General features: G+C 37.5%; 1 protein-coding gene across 1 annotated transcript in view; it reads right to left on the bottom strand.

Annotated features, from left to right (window-relative positions):
• The window catches only part of ADAMTSL1 (ADAMTS like 1), a gene marked incomplete at its 5' end in the record, with an annotated part of 912,424 nt that overhangs the window by 308,978 nt on the left and 589,110 nt on the right, over positions 1-14,336 (bottom strand). The window lies entirely within an intron of this gene.

Below are 14,336 nucleotides of genomic sequence, written 5' to 3'. Positions count from 1 at the left end.
TTCTGGTGGAGAGTCGGGTCAGAGGAAAGACTAGTACAAGGGGAACATTTTCTCAGGTAAATACTTAAACTGTTACTACTGCTTGGGCCTGTTGCGTAACAATTTCACTATGTTTCTATTGATTGGGAAAAAGTAATAAAGCTTGACATATTACAAAGGAGCAAATAGGAAGACTGAAATTGTCTCCTGGAACATGTGATGCTTATGCCAATCACTTGAAACAAAAGTGAAAAAAGACAGTGTCTACAGCAATTTGAAGATAAATACCATGCTAGACAAGACAAGACGACAGCATTCTCTCTTTACCTTCTTTCCATCCCCATCTATACCAAACCACCTGATGTTGCCAGCAAGCGTCACTTCATTTTGGCTGTGTCTAGATCCTGACAGCTGTCTGTTTTTCTAGCACTGTATCTAATCAATGTTCCTTTGTGGAGGCAGGTAACACAGAACTGTAAATGACTTGAAATACCCCTGGACACTCTGGGTAGAGGACCTAGAAGTTGTTTGCTATCTTTTCCCAGTTCCCTTTCTAAATCTCTTCCCTTTTACCTTTTCTTTCTTTTCTTTTTTTTTTTTCCCTAAGGGCCCAGGACCTACGCATATAACTGATCATATCTCTGTCTACTCTCTCAGACCAGACCTCATTTTTACCGTGTCCAAGAGGGCAGGCAGGTCTATCACTGTTCCTTTAAGGCTTGTCTATCCAGGTTCCAATTACAGCCATCAATTGGACTGTTGGGTACCATTTTCTGAACACAGTGAAAGGAGACAGCTCCTAAACAAAAGAGAAAGATCTATCCCTCCCTACAGTCTCAAGATTTACCCTGGTCAAAGGTGGCTAGCCCTGCCCTACGATTTGTGGGCAAATGGGTCACAAATGGGTTAATACAAGTAAAACATTAAAATCAGTGTGGGCGCATGGGAAGCACTCAATAAATGTATGATCTTACTATTATTCCAATGCCACAGAGGGAAGAGTTATTTGTGAGTTACACAGCTCCAGGGGGCTTCAGAGGGACCTCAGACTGTGCTTTTTGCATCCAGTGTTGCCTTCCCCATTGCTTTGCTGCCTCTAGAACTATTTTATTTAGTTGTTTAAATATAATTTTAATTAAAGTGACTTATATGAATGTCTTAACATATGAATCTAATCAAACAATATCATGTGCCAAATTTACTGGGTTATAAGTTTAACGGATGACAACACTCAACTTTGTTCCTATGTGCTCATACTTCTTAGTTTGTTGATCTTGGACCACGGACATGTTTTAAGAAACCAAAAAGGAATTATAGAAATATATTTTCTGACCCGTAAAACCCAGTGTTTTCAGGTTGTCCTCTGAGGCTTAAAGCATGGCCTTTGAGCACCAGCCTCATCCTGAAATCATGTTGTTCCAAAGTGGATATTCCTGCTCTCTTCCTATAAAACTTCCATTTCCATCAGTGGGCAGCAGTAGGTAAAAGTAAAGAGAGACGCAAATAGTTTCACTTTGTCTAGAGTAAGGTTTGATGAATAATGCCTTCTACTTAATCACTCCCCATAACTGTTAATTACCTATGTTCAAAAAACAGACACTTGCCGAATCCTAGGCTATGACAAAAGTCAGTTATACATGACTTTGTGATGCTTACGATTTAAAGGGGGAGGATAAGAATTGAGGCCATGTATCAAGCTATAGGATGACAGGAAGAGTGGCAGGCAGTTCAAAATTAGAAGATAGCTTTTGGACAGAGGTGACCTCCCTTCCTATTTGGTTTCCCTTTAAGCCTGAATCTGGACTAGAGAGCGGAGGAAAGGGCCGTGGAAATGCTTCATCACCCTACACACTGTCAGTGTTACTTGGAACTGTTTTAGAGTGTTTTCCTGTTCCGTGTGGTGGCTTCTGTATTTACCTGGCTGACTCCTTAAAGCTTAGGTATCATTTCCTGGTCATCTTCTCCAATAGTTCCCAATCCTCAGCCTGTGTTGGGGCAACTCTCCCCAAGAGGCCATAGCGCCCATACATACCTTTAACCTTAGATTTACCTACGTGTATTGTATTCTTAGTTTACTAAGTGCCTACTGTAAGCCTTGAGCAAAATTAACGCAAAATAGTTATCTGTCAAGGATTGGGTTAAGAAACTTCCGTACACAACAACGTGTACATCTGGATACTTTGAGGAAGCTTCCCACCACAGAACACCTAAAAATACTACAATTTGTAAAAATAAAATTTTAAAAAAAGTTAAATGGACAGCTGAGTTGGCAAGGAGTTTTCCTCAGAGACAAAAGCAATGAGGAAGCATGAATCCAGAGAGGAAATTGATGGATATCCTGAAGGGATCGGCTGGTTTCCTGGTGGTTTATAGCCTTCCATTTTAATAGACTGTAAGAGCATGGAACAAGGGATAATGTCTATGGACTGCAAGTTGTGGAAGGGGATCAAGATTTCCTCCTAATGCCAAGACCCTAAGACAAAACTCTCAAAAAAGAGTAAACCAGGAAAAGGAAAAAAAAAAGACTCAGTTGATGCAAAAGGCTAATCTATGGAGATAGTAAAAGGATTAGTGGTTTCCGGGTTATGAAGAAGGGAATGATAAATAGATAGATCATAGGGATTTTTACTGCACTGTAACTTCTCTGCATGATACTACCAGGGTAGTTTTGGTTAATTTGGCTGTACACCTAAAACTGCTATGAACAACAAAGTTTATTTAAAAAAATAAAATGGACTCTTAAATACAGAGAGCAAACTGAGAGTTACTGGAGGGGTTGTGGGTGGGAGGATGGGCAAAGGGCAATAGGGAGGACACTTGTTGGGATGAGCACTGGGTGTTATACGCAGGGGATGAATCACTGGAATCTACTCCTGGAATCATTATAGCACTATATGCTAACTAACTTGGATGTAAATTAAACCATGAGAGACTCTTGAATGCTGAGAACAAACTGAGGACTGATGGGGGTGAGGGGAGGGGATTTGGGGTAATGGGCATGGAGGAGGGCACTTGTGGGGATGAGCACTGGGTGTTATATGGAAACCAACTTGACAATAAACTATTAAAAAATAAATTAAAAAAATAAAATGGGATGATGTCAACAAAACAAAATCCACTGTGTTTCACAGAGAAAAGTAATAAGGAAACTTGCCTATGAAGAATGGGGCAAAAGTCTCCTTCAGAATTCCTAATAACTGGACTCATGAGAATTTAGGACCCAATTTACACAAAGTAGATAGTGGAGAATTCTGTTTAACATGGTCTTAACTAGTACTGATCACCACCCCATCCCAGCATCATCTTCCTCAAAAGCAAATGTAAGTTCTCCCAGAAAGTACACATGTTAGTCAAGTCCACGAGAAATGCTGTCTTAAATTCCAACAATCATGTAAGCACATGGAAGTATCACAAAACATATGAGGAAAAAAGATGGCACGCAAAAGAGACAGCAGACATAAGAAAACAAAGAATTCATATAGTAAAATTGTCAGACACAGAACACAAAATAAAATTTAATGTGCTTAAGGAAAATTCTTAAAAAGAATGTTAAACAGGAATGTAGGCAAATGAAAACTATAAAAGGTCATTAGAGACTTAATAGATGGACCAAAAAGCGTATTAGACAATGGAAGAAAGAACTGAAGAAATTCTAGAAAATACAGCACAGAGAGACAAAGATATAGAAAACAGGAGAAAATTATTTTCCAAGAATTTTTTAGAAGTAGTTAAAGATACAATCTCAAGTCAGAAAGTCAAATAGCTAAGTGCAGAATGCCAGTGATAAAGATAAAATCATCAACGAAGTAAGAGAAAAAACAAAGGAAGAACAATTAAAATGACAGCTGGCTTTTCAAAGCAACAATGGGAATTAGAAGTCAACGTACACATCTTCAGAGCGTTAAGAGAAGATAAATATTTTCACAGGAAAAGTAATATTTAAGAGAACTAAATACAGATACTTTACACAAACAACAAGAAAGCCAAGAGTACTTATTTCCACTGAACCCTCACTGAAAGAACTTCTAGGGATGTACTCCAGACAGGAAAAAAAGTAAGCCTTAAAGACCCAGGATTTAAGAAAGAATAGGGATCAAAGAAAATGGAATATTTCAGGTACACTTAAAATAAACATTGACTATATAAAGTATCTGATCTGTTGGGTTAATAAAGATGAGCTGACTATATCAAGCATTGACTACAGAAAATATCTTATCTGTGGGGTTAATAAAAAACAGAGCCCAAACACTCAACAAGAAAGGCATATAAGTTTGAAGAAAGGTAGAGTTAAAACATTCTATGAGACTTGAATTGTTTGATAAACAGGTATAGATGCTACTTAACTTTAGCTTTTCAGTATGCATATTAAAATTTAGAGTAACCACTAAAAGAATAGCAAAGGATGTATAACCTTAAAACCAGTAGAAGGAAAAGTATAAAAACAACAACAACAAAAGAAGTCTCAATAGCTCAAAGAAGGCAAATAGGAAAAAAAGAAATACTGAAGTAGAAAATAGACATCCCCAAATCAATTGGTAGATATAATTTCAGTTTTATCAGTAATCATAGTAAATGCAAATGGAGTAAAGAAAGTAAAGATGACCAGATTACAATTTAAAAAAACGTTGACATTAGATATTCACAAAATTGAAGATAGAGAAACATTGAAAGTAAAAGAATAGAAAAGAATGTAGGAGATAACTCTAACATAATAAAAGGTAGATTAGCCATAATAATATCAGAAAAAGAGATTTTAAGGCAAAAAGCATCAGTACTGATAAATATGGTCATTACATTACGAATAAAGTTTAAATTCCCCAGGAAGATAAAACCAATTTAAAATGCATATCTATCTAATAAGATATGCTTGAAATAATCCAAACAGACCACAAGGTAAAACTGGCCAATTAACCAATAAAGTAGAATATTTAAAAAATTCTGCTTTCAAGCAGGCTAAAAAAATAAGAGATTTGAAAAGCACATTTAAAATGTTTGATATACTCATATATAGAAACATAGACCATCAGATTAGAAAATAGCTTTTCCCTCCAAGAACACATGGATATTAGGACATAAAGCAAATCTCAACAAACTTCAAAGAAATGGAGTAAAAAATCATTCTTAACAAAATTACCATAGAATTANTCTAGAGTTCTCATCAGGGAAATACAAATCAAAACCACACTGAGATACCACCTCACGCCAGTCAGAGTGGCTAAAATGGTAAATAATTTTTAAATTGTCATTATTTTTGCTTCAATTTATAAATAGCTAGAACTTAATAACAAAATTCCCTTTACCATACTATGGGAAGCAGGCAATGCAGTATTTAGTTGAACAGTTATATGGGAAAACAAGGAAGTCTGAAACTTAATACATTGAGCATCACCCCTAAGAAATTAGGAAAAGTATGATAAAATAAATCCAGAGGAAGCAGATGAAATACAAATGATACAAATGCAGATAAAAACAAAGATCAATGAAACAGAAAATACAGAAACCATAGACTCAACAAAGCCAAAGATCGGTTACCTAAAAAGACTAATAAAATAGATAAACTTCTGAAAGCTTTATTAAATGATAAAATGAAGAAAAAAGAAATCCTAACCACTATCATAAATGCAAAAAGGGAAATAGTTGCAGATACAGCTAGAGTTAAAAAGATAGTAACAGAAAAATATGACCAGCTTGATGCCAATAAATTTGAAAATTTTGTCTTAGGAAAAACTATTCAAGAGGAGAAAATATTCAAGAAGAAAGAGAAATAACAACAATAAAAGTACAGGTTTACATAATATTTACTATGGACCTAGTAATGTCCTATATAGGTTACATATATCAACTCATACTGTCCTACGTTGGTAACATATATCAGTTCATTTAGTCCGCATGATAATCCTATGTGTCCCATTTTACAGCTGAGAGGACTGAAGTACCATGAGGTTAAATGACTTTTACACAATTAATAACTCAATGCTGAGACTGAACATAGAGAGTGTAGCCACAAAGTTCACTCTTAGTAACTAACTACTATGCTCTACTTCATCTTAAAGATGTTCAATCAGTAATTAAAAATCTTCCCACAAAGAACAAAGTCTTGCTTGCGACTCTGCAAAGTTTACTGGACATGAAAGGAACAATCATAATGTAAAATAAATTCTACCAAAGACTAGAAAAATTGAGAACACTTCCTAATTCATTTTTATCAAAACCAGATAAAGATTGCATGTGAGAGAAAATTACTCATAAAAATACATGCAAAAGACCTAAACAAAATATTGGCAAACCCAAACCAAAAGTATGCAAAAAATATAACATACGTGACTAAATTGGGTATATTCCAGTAGTTCACTCACAAGATTAGACAAAAGTTAAAGTCATATAATCTCAAGCATTGGCAAGGATATGGAACCCAGAAAACCTATATAATTCTTGTGGGGGTGAGAACTGAAACAATCAAACTTTGTCAAGTTTGAACCGCCACTATATTGTTTTCTATTTTCTGCTTACTATGGCTTTTCTTTACTACCTTTTTCTTTCTTCTCTAATTTCTATTAAGTTGGCAAGATTCTCTTTATTTTCTAGCATTTCTTCAGCTAGTTTGGAAATTATAGATTGTATTTCTAGTCTTTTAATTGATACTTTAAATTTTTAATAATCAACTTAAATTTTGTAAAAGAAAATCTAACTTTATTCATGTTTTCGTCCTCTTCTCAAATACAACAAAGATCTTAATACATACTAAACACTGAAATGTTGTTAATACAGAAACATTAAATAAAAACAAAGTTGTGCTCAACAGCTGGTTTCCCACTGTATTCAATTTCTATTGCTACCTTAACAAATTACCATAAACTTAGATGTTTCTAACACAAATTGATTATCTCACAGTTCTGTAAGATACAAGTCCAGGTAGAGTATGGCTGATGGGGGTCCTTGGCTTAGAGTTTCTTTCTCAAGGCCAAAAGAAAGGTACTGCAAAGGCTAAGTTCCTTTTTGGAGTCAGGAGATGAATCCACTTCCAAGTTCATTGGGGTACTGGTCAAATTCAGTGCTAGGGGTTGTAAGACAGAAGTCCTTCTTTCCTTGCTAGTTGTCAGCTAGAGGCCAACATGCTCTTAGAGGTCTCACTCTGGTCCTTGACCATGGCCCCCTCTATTTCAGAGCCAGTAATAGTGCACGAAAGCCTTCTTGGGCTGGCAGTCTCTCTGACTTCTTTTGTCATGTATTTTGTGCCTCCAGCTGCGGAAAGTTCTTTACTTTTAAAGCATCACATGATTACATTAGGTCCACCTGGATAATTCAGGCTACTCTTCCTGTCTTAAGGTCTGTACCCTTAATTGCTTTGGTAAATTCCTTTTGCCATGTACGTAATATATATTCACAAGTTACAAGGATTAGGGCATGAGTATATTTGGGGGACCATCCTGCCTACCACCTTGACTATAGCTGTCAGGATAGGTTGGGTGACTCTGAAAAAAATGCAAACAATCTCCAAAATCTATTTGGTGTAATGCAGCAAAGACTTATTTCATACTCATAGAATCTCTGAGTCTCTATAGCAGCTGTTATCTGTGAGGTAACTCAGTGACCCAAACGGAGAGAGAATGTACTATCCGATAGAACAGTGCTTCTCAAACTTTAATGTAGAGATGAATGATCTGAGAATCTTGTGACAATGAAGATTCTGATTCTGCAGACCTGGAATGGAACCTGAGGTTCTCCAGTTCTCACATGAGCCCAGTTGATGCTGATGCTGCTGATCCCCAAACCACTCTTTGGGAAGCAAATTTTGGAACGCTGGCCTCCTGGCTCACTACCACAAGGGAAGAGAGAGCATGGACACAATCAAACTGACTTTTTATTGTTTCCTCCCAAAAACAATATACATCATCTCAACTCACACTTCAGTGGCCAAAGCTACTCATATATATGGTCCTATCTAATTTCAAGGGGTTAGAAAAGTTCAATCCTCCCATATGCTCATTAGGAAAGGAGTACCAGAAATATTGTCATGAAACATACATCCACACACACAGTTTTATACCCCTCTGGCCTCATCATTGTTTTCTTGGATACCCAGCTTCCCTACAACCCACTGTTTTCTTTTTGAAATTTATCCTGTAATAATTATTTTATTTATTTTTACTTTTTAAAAATGTTTATTGATTTTTGAGAGACACAGTGTGAGTGGGGGAGGGGCACAGAGAAAGAGGGAGACTATCTGAAGCAGGCTTCAGGCTTCACAGAGCCCGACGTGGGGTTCAAACCCCTGAGCATTGAGATCATGACTTGAGCCAAAGTTGACGCTTAACTGACTGAGGCACCCAGGCGCGCCTTCTGGATAATTATTTTAGGGAAAATGTGTGGGTAGTGAACTCCCTTGTCTTTGTATATCAGAACACATTTTGGTTTCTGCCTATAATCTTGATCAAAAGTTGAGGGTACCAAATTCTACACTGACACTTATTTTCCATTAGCATTTTGAAGATATTAACTCATTATCTTCTGGACTCTATGTGATGGAGAAGTTTCTGCCATTAGTCTAATTTTCATTCCTTTGTGAGTGATCTGTTTTTTTTCTGATAGCTTTTCATATTTACCCCTTTTCTTTAATGTCAGATTATCCTTCTGACGTTGGATCATTACACGTGTGCATGTGTATTTTATTTTTTCTCTTCAGTACTTATGTTGCAATTCTAGTCTGGGGACGCTTGTCCTTTTTCCTTTATGGAATAGTCTAAATGTCATTTCCCCAATTCTTTTTCTCAGAAGGTCCTATTACATGTATGTAGAGAGTGAGCATTTTATTTGTTCTGTATCTCGTAAGGACTCTGTTATATCAGGTATTTATAGAATTTTAGGCTGGATTTTGGGCAAATTTCTTTTTTTTTAAGTTTACATATTTGAGTGAGGGATAGAGTGCACACGAATCGGGGAGGGGCAGAGAGAGAGAGAGACAATTCCAATCAGGCTCCAACATGAGGCTCAATCTCATGAACTGTGAGATCATGACCTGAGCAGAAATCAAGAATTGGATGCTTAACCAAGTTACCCAGGTGCCCTGTAAATTTCTAACTGTGATCTTCAAATTCATTAGCTGTTTCTTTGGGTCCAGTATGGAATTTATATCATCTAAGGAGATTTTTATTTCTATTACAATATTCTTTTATTGTGAATTTCTAATAGTTTATTTTCATTATTCATCAATATATTACTTCATTTTTGCCTGGATTCCCCTCTCATTTACTGTTTATTTTCAATAGTTATTTTAACCCCAATGTATTTCTTTTATTTTTTAAACTTTTTTAATGTTCTATTTATTGAAAGAGAGAGAGAGAGAGAGAGAGAGACAGCACAAGTAGGGAAGGGACTGTAAGGGAGGGAGACACAGAATATGAAGACAGGCTCCAGCTCTGAGCTGTCAGTACAGAGCCCCATGTGGGGATTGGACTTATCAACTGTGAGACCGGAGCCAAAGTCAGATACTTAACCAACTGAGCCATCCAGGTGCTCCTCGATATGTTTCTGTTAAACACATACAGTTGGGGCATCTGGGTGGCTCAGTCAGTTAAGCATTGGACTCTTGGTTTCTGCTCAGGTCATGATCTCATGGTTTGTGGGATCGAGCCCCGCACTGGGTTCTTCACTGACAGTGTGAAGCTGGCTTGGGATTCTCTCTCTCTGTCTCTCTGTCCCCACCTCCCTTGTGCTTTCAAAATAAATAAACATAAAAAATGTCAATTATCTTTATTCATGGTGGTTATTTTCTCCCAAGTCACCACAAATACTAAAGATAAAATACTATCATTGCTCACAGTGCCAACGAGTCTCTGGTCATACTTTGGCCAACCAACCAATACATAATCTTGTTTTATGTGTGTTTCTGTTTAGAGATACCTTATTTAATATTTATTGATTCATTAGCATTGAACTTAAAGCCAAGAGCATTATAATTCATGACTGAATGAAGCTTATGTAACACATGTTTTCTCCATCAGGCACGTCACAACCTTCTTGTGCTTAGAAACACCAGGCAGCATTTTAGCACTATGTTTGAGGGCCATTTTAAAATCACCCTTAAAAATCACAAAAATATGAAAAACTTGGCACTACATAGATTGTGAATAGGACACTTGTTTATAGTATGAGAGCTGAAACAAGAGGGCACCATCTCAGCTGGGAATGTGCTGGCTGGACACCTGAAGTTTTTGCCACTCTGCACATGCCTGCAAATGACCAGGGATACTTTTTGGAGAAATGGTGAATTCATGATTATTGGAATCCACCAATAATGAGGATTGCCTGTATCAATTTTATTTATTTATTTTTAATTATGTTTTATTTTTGAGAGAGAGAGAGAGTTGGGAGGGGCAGAGAGAGAAGGAGACAGAATACAAAGCAGGTTCCAGGTTCTGAGCTGTCAACACAGAGCCCAATGCGGGGCTTGAAGTGATGACTATGAGCTCATGACCTGAGCCAAAGTCAGACGCTCAGCTGACTGAGCCACCCAGGCACCCCTGCCTGTATTAATTTTAAAGTCTTTATCAAACAGTTTCATTTGCCAAATTTTATCTAGAGTGAATATTATTTTTGTTGACTTTTTTGGTATAGTTTTATAATGTTTTGAAATTATTATTTGTAGACATATTTGTAATGGAAAGATTTTGCTTTTCCTTTGTTTTTCTTTGTCCTCATCTGTTCTAATAGTTTTGTGATTATCTCCATGTGGTTCACACAGCTCCCAGTTCAGAATCAGATTGCTATGCTAGAATTTTGTTTTTGTGTTTAAAAATTATTTTATAAGTTTTATTTATTTTGAGAGAGAGAGCATGCCCAGAGGAGAGACAGAGACAGAGGGAGAGAGAGAATCCCAAGCAGGCTCCTTACTGTCAGTGAAGAGCCCAAAGCAGGGCTCAGTCTCAGGAACCACGAGATCATGACCTGAGCTGAAGTCAAGAGCCAGGTGCTTAACTGACGGAGCTACCCCGCTACTCCTGGAATTTTGGGTTTAATCCACAATGAGGAAATTGCAAATATAGTCACAGAGCCCATGTTATTTTTGGTAGGTTCAGTCTATGATCTCCACCAGCCTCTCTAGACCCACTGTTTCAGATAAAGTTCTCATTCCAGGCAAAACATCATTAAAACCAAACCAAACCTCAGTTTCTGTCCACACAAAGAGCCCCAACCAGGCCTCTGACATGAAGTTCTCTACCTAGAATAGGTGCTCTTTCTCCTGTATAAGTAAATTTAGCTCTGGTTATCCTACAGGAATTGAGCTGGGGCTAATCTGTGCTTACTTCTAGTTATGGAGCCCCAGAGCCTGTGGCCATTAGCACTGCTCACCCTCTTGCATGTATGCTCCATTTCTGGTGCGTGGATATTTTAATCTAGCTGTTGAACTTGGCTATGTCACTGGTGTTATCATTTTATAATTTGTCTCACATTGCTGGCTGTTTGGAAACAGAGGGAAGAACAGATTGATCAGAAATTCTCTTAGTGATCTCCTTACACTTTCCTTCACAACTTCTCTTATTCTGCATGAGATTGTAGCTATCTGTATTTTTGTCTTTCTTATCTTCCTGTCTCCAATTTCAAAACATTTGGGTATAGACTGTCTTATACAAATCCTTTTGTTGTCATTTGTTCCCAGCACAATGCGCTGCACAGTCAATAACTATCTGTTGAATTAAAGTATACATCAGCTTATGAGACACTCTCCTGGCAATTAGCCTTGTGCACAAATTTATATCAGATGGATAATTTTCTTCCCTAGAAATAATCAGAGACCAGAAGACCTCTTAGGAGGGAAATAAAAAGCAGGAGTTTTCATACTCTTGTTTTGTTGCAGAACTCTTTTCCCCCGAAAGAAGCTTATGCAGGATGTTAATCAATAAAACAGGTAAAGGGGGGCACCTGGGTGGCTCAGTCAGTTAAGTGTCTGACTTCAGCTCAGGTCATGATCACACAGTTAGTGGGTTTGAGCCCCGCATTGGGTTCTGTGCTGACAGCTAGCTCAGAGCCTGGAGCTTGCTTCAGATTCTGTGTCTCCCTCTCTCTCTCTGCCCTTCCCCTGGCTCATGCTCTGTCTCTCTCTGTCTCAAAATTAATAAGCTATAAAAAATTAAAAAAAAAATAAAACAGGTAAAGGAAGAGCTATTCTGGATGCCACAGGGGTGATATTCATAGAAAGTTGGCTGGTCAGCCTTCATCACCCAGCAATGAGGTCAAGGTGGCTCCGCAGAAAGTTGTCTGAAAATTGTTTTCCAAACTCCAGTCTTATAGGGATTGAGCAGTTTGTCCGAGTTGCTTCTAGGATCTATAACAATTCAAAGTAAATAATTCCCAGCAGTATTTTAAAGGAAGAAAAAGAAAAATTAAAAAGTAATAAATCTCACTTTGTGAAATGCAGTGCTATATCATTGAAAATCCTCTGTTTGGGGAGGGCAGGGGTTTTCATAATGAATATATTGCTTGGGAAAAGGAAACCAGTACATTATAGGCTTTGGTGTTGGATGAGCTCTGAAGCACACTTGCTTGGTGAAGATTCAAAGGCAAAAAAACCACAAAAAACAAAGAACAAAACAAAAAACAAACAACCCCCCCAAACCCTAAATAATGCCTCCTTACCCTTCTTTCTGTGATGCCCATATTTCACTCAAGATTCTGAACAGAATTTGAAGCCTAAACTAAATAGGCTCTAAGAGCCATAAGAGCTTTGCTCATCATAAGATTCTAAAGAAAAAATATAGCCAAACTTCCAAGACAACCTCTTTAAATTTCATAATTTCCTCTGAGAAGGAAGCAAATGCTTAAAATCAGAGAAAAATATATGAAGAAAAGATTCGTGGAAGTACAATATAGTATGAAAGTGGGTTAACTAATTAAATACTGGCCTTAGCTCAGATGGCTTAGCACAAAGGTCTGTGAGTGATCCCTCAGAGGAAAAAGCACAAGAATTTATGTTGCCTGAGTTTCAACACATCTTGGTGTTAATTGGAAGATTTGATGCTGCTTATCACTTCTCGTCTCACGGAGAGCAGGCTGAGCGTAGACAAGTATTTGCATGTTCGCAACCTATGCACGACAGCCTGTTTCGTTTCATTCCACAAGGCACTCTGCCAAGGGAAGAACTGCAGTAGTAATTTCTTTCAAAGTCACTGTCAGATCTCTGCTTCAAGCTTCTAGCTGGGTCACCAGAGGCCAGCCTACATTTTGTGTAATTCAGAAACTAGGACTTAAGAGAGTACGTTTGAGAAGTATTGACTCAGGAAATTTATATTCTCTGGACAGGAGGTGAAGCTCAAAGGAGAGGGGATTTGGGATGTTTTCAGCAAGGATACTTGGGTTTGCCTTTTTCTGCTGTATTTGATTTGCACATTTAAAATGCTCAGCAGTTTGTATACTTGCTATATGAATTATAATTGCTACAGTAAACTTATTTGAATCTCTCTTTTCCTACAAAAATATTGCACATGTTGTAAAATTCCTTATGCCTTAACCTTTTTGTCTCTTAGTTTTGTTATTTGCTACATGAGTTAGTCTAGATCATTGATTCACCCTCTTGGATTCTGCTGAGATGGGCATGGGTTTTGGCATTATATAAACCTAGCAGCACCACTAAATAAAGTATTTTCTCTCTTTAAATATCCATATTTCTTCAATTGTAAAATCACGGTAATACTTCCCAAGGTGATTGTGCAAACTGAATTAGTCACTAGCACTAGGCCTTCCACCCCGTAGATAGCCCAAACAAACTAGTTTCTTTTAATTTAAATATTCTGTAAATCCATGACTTTGTTAGGATCCATTTGAGGTATATGGTCAGTGTCCTAGTCATTTTTGACAAAGATTGTGGTACATACATACCACCACCATGGTCATAGAGCTAGCTGGGAGAAGGACTCATACCGCTTCTCTAGTCTGATAAAACCCAACCCTCTAGGAAGGGATAGACAATTCTTTGATACCCTTCATCAGGTGAATCAATGAAGAGTTTTTCTTCCCTTCAAAAATCTATCAAGCCAATAGATTATATAACAAAACACACACCTGCAAAAGGTCTAGCAGAACTTTTTCCTCAGAGAGTTTCAAGATGGCATGGGATTATGATGATACCAAAGGAAGCAAATTCTGGGTTGACCAAGTTCCTGCTAATGGCCTTAAGAAAGCAGTTGGTTGGCACGTAGCTATTCATCCACAGGAAAAGAACATAGCTGTTAGGTGAGGCACACTTATTTCTTATCAGTCAGCATCACATGTGTGAACTAGAATGTGTGACTTTAGGGAGGCCCGCTCATGTCACTCAAAGGCTATTTACGAGTATTGTCAATGCTTCCTCCGACAGTCTCCAT

The sequence above is a fragment of the Crocuta crocuta genome, unplaced genomic scaffold (genome assembly GCF_008692635.1).
Source record: "Crocuta crocuta isolate KB4526 unplaced genomic scaffold, BGI_CrCroc_1.0 scaffold687, whole genome shotgun sequence".
Classification (NCBI taxonomy): domain Eukaryota; kingdom Metazoa; phylum Chordata; class Mammalia; order Carnivora; family Hyaenidae; genus Crocuta; species Crocuta crocuta.
The sequence above is the reverse complement of the archived record's forward strand: the minus strand, read 5'-3'. Positions and strand labels throughout refer to the sequence as shown.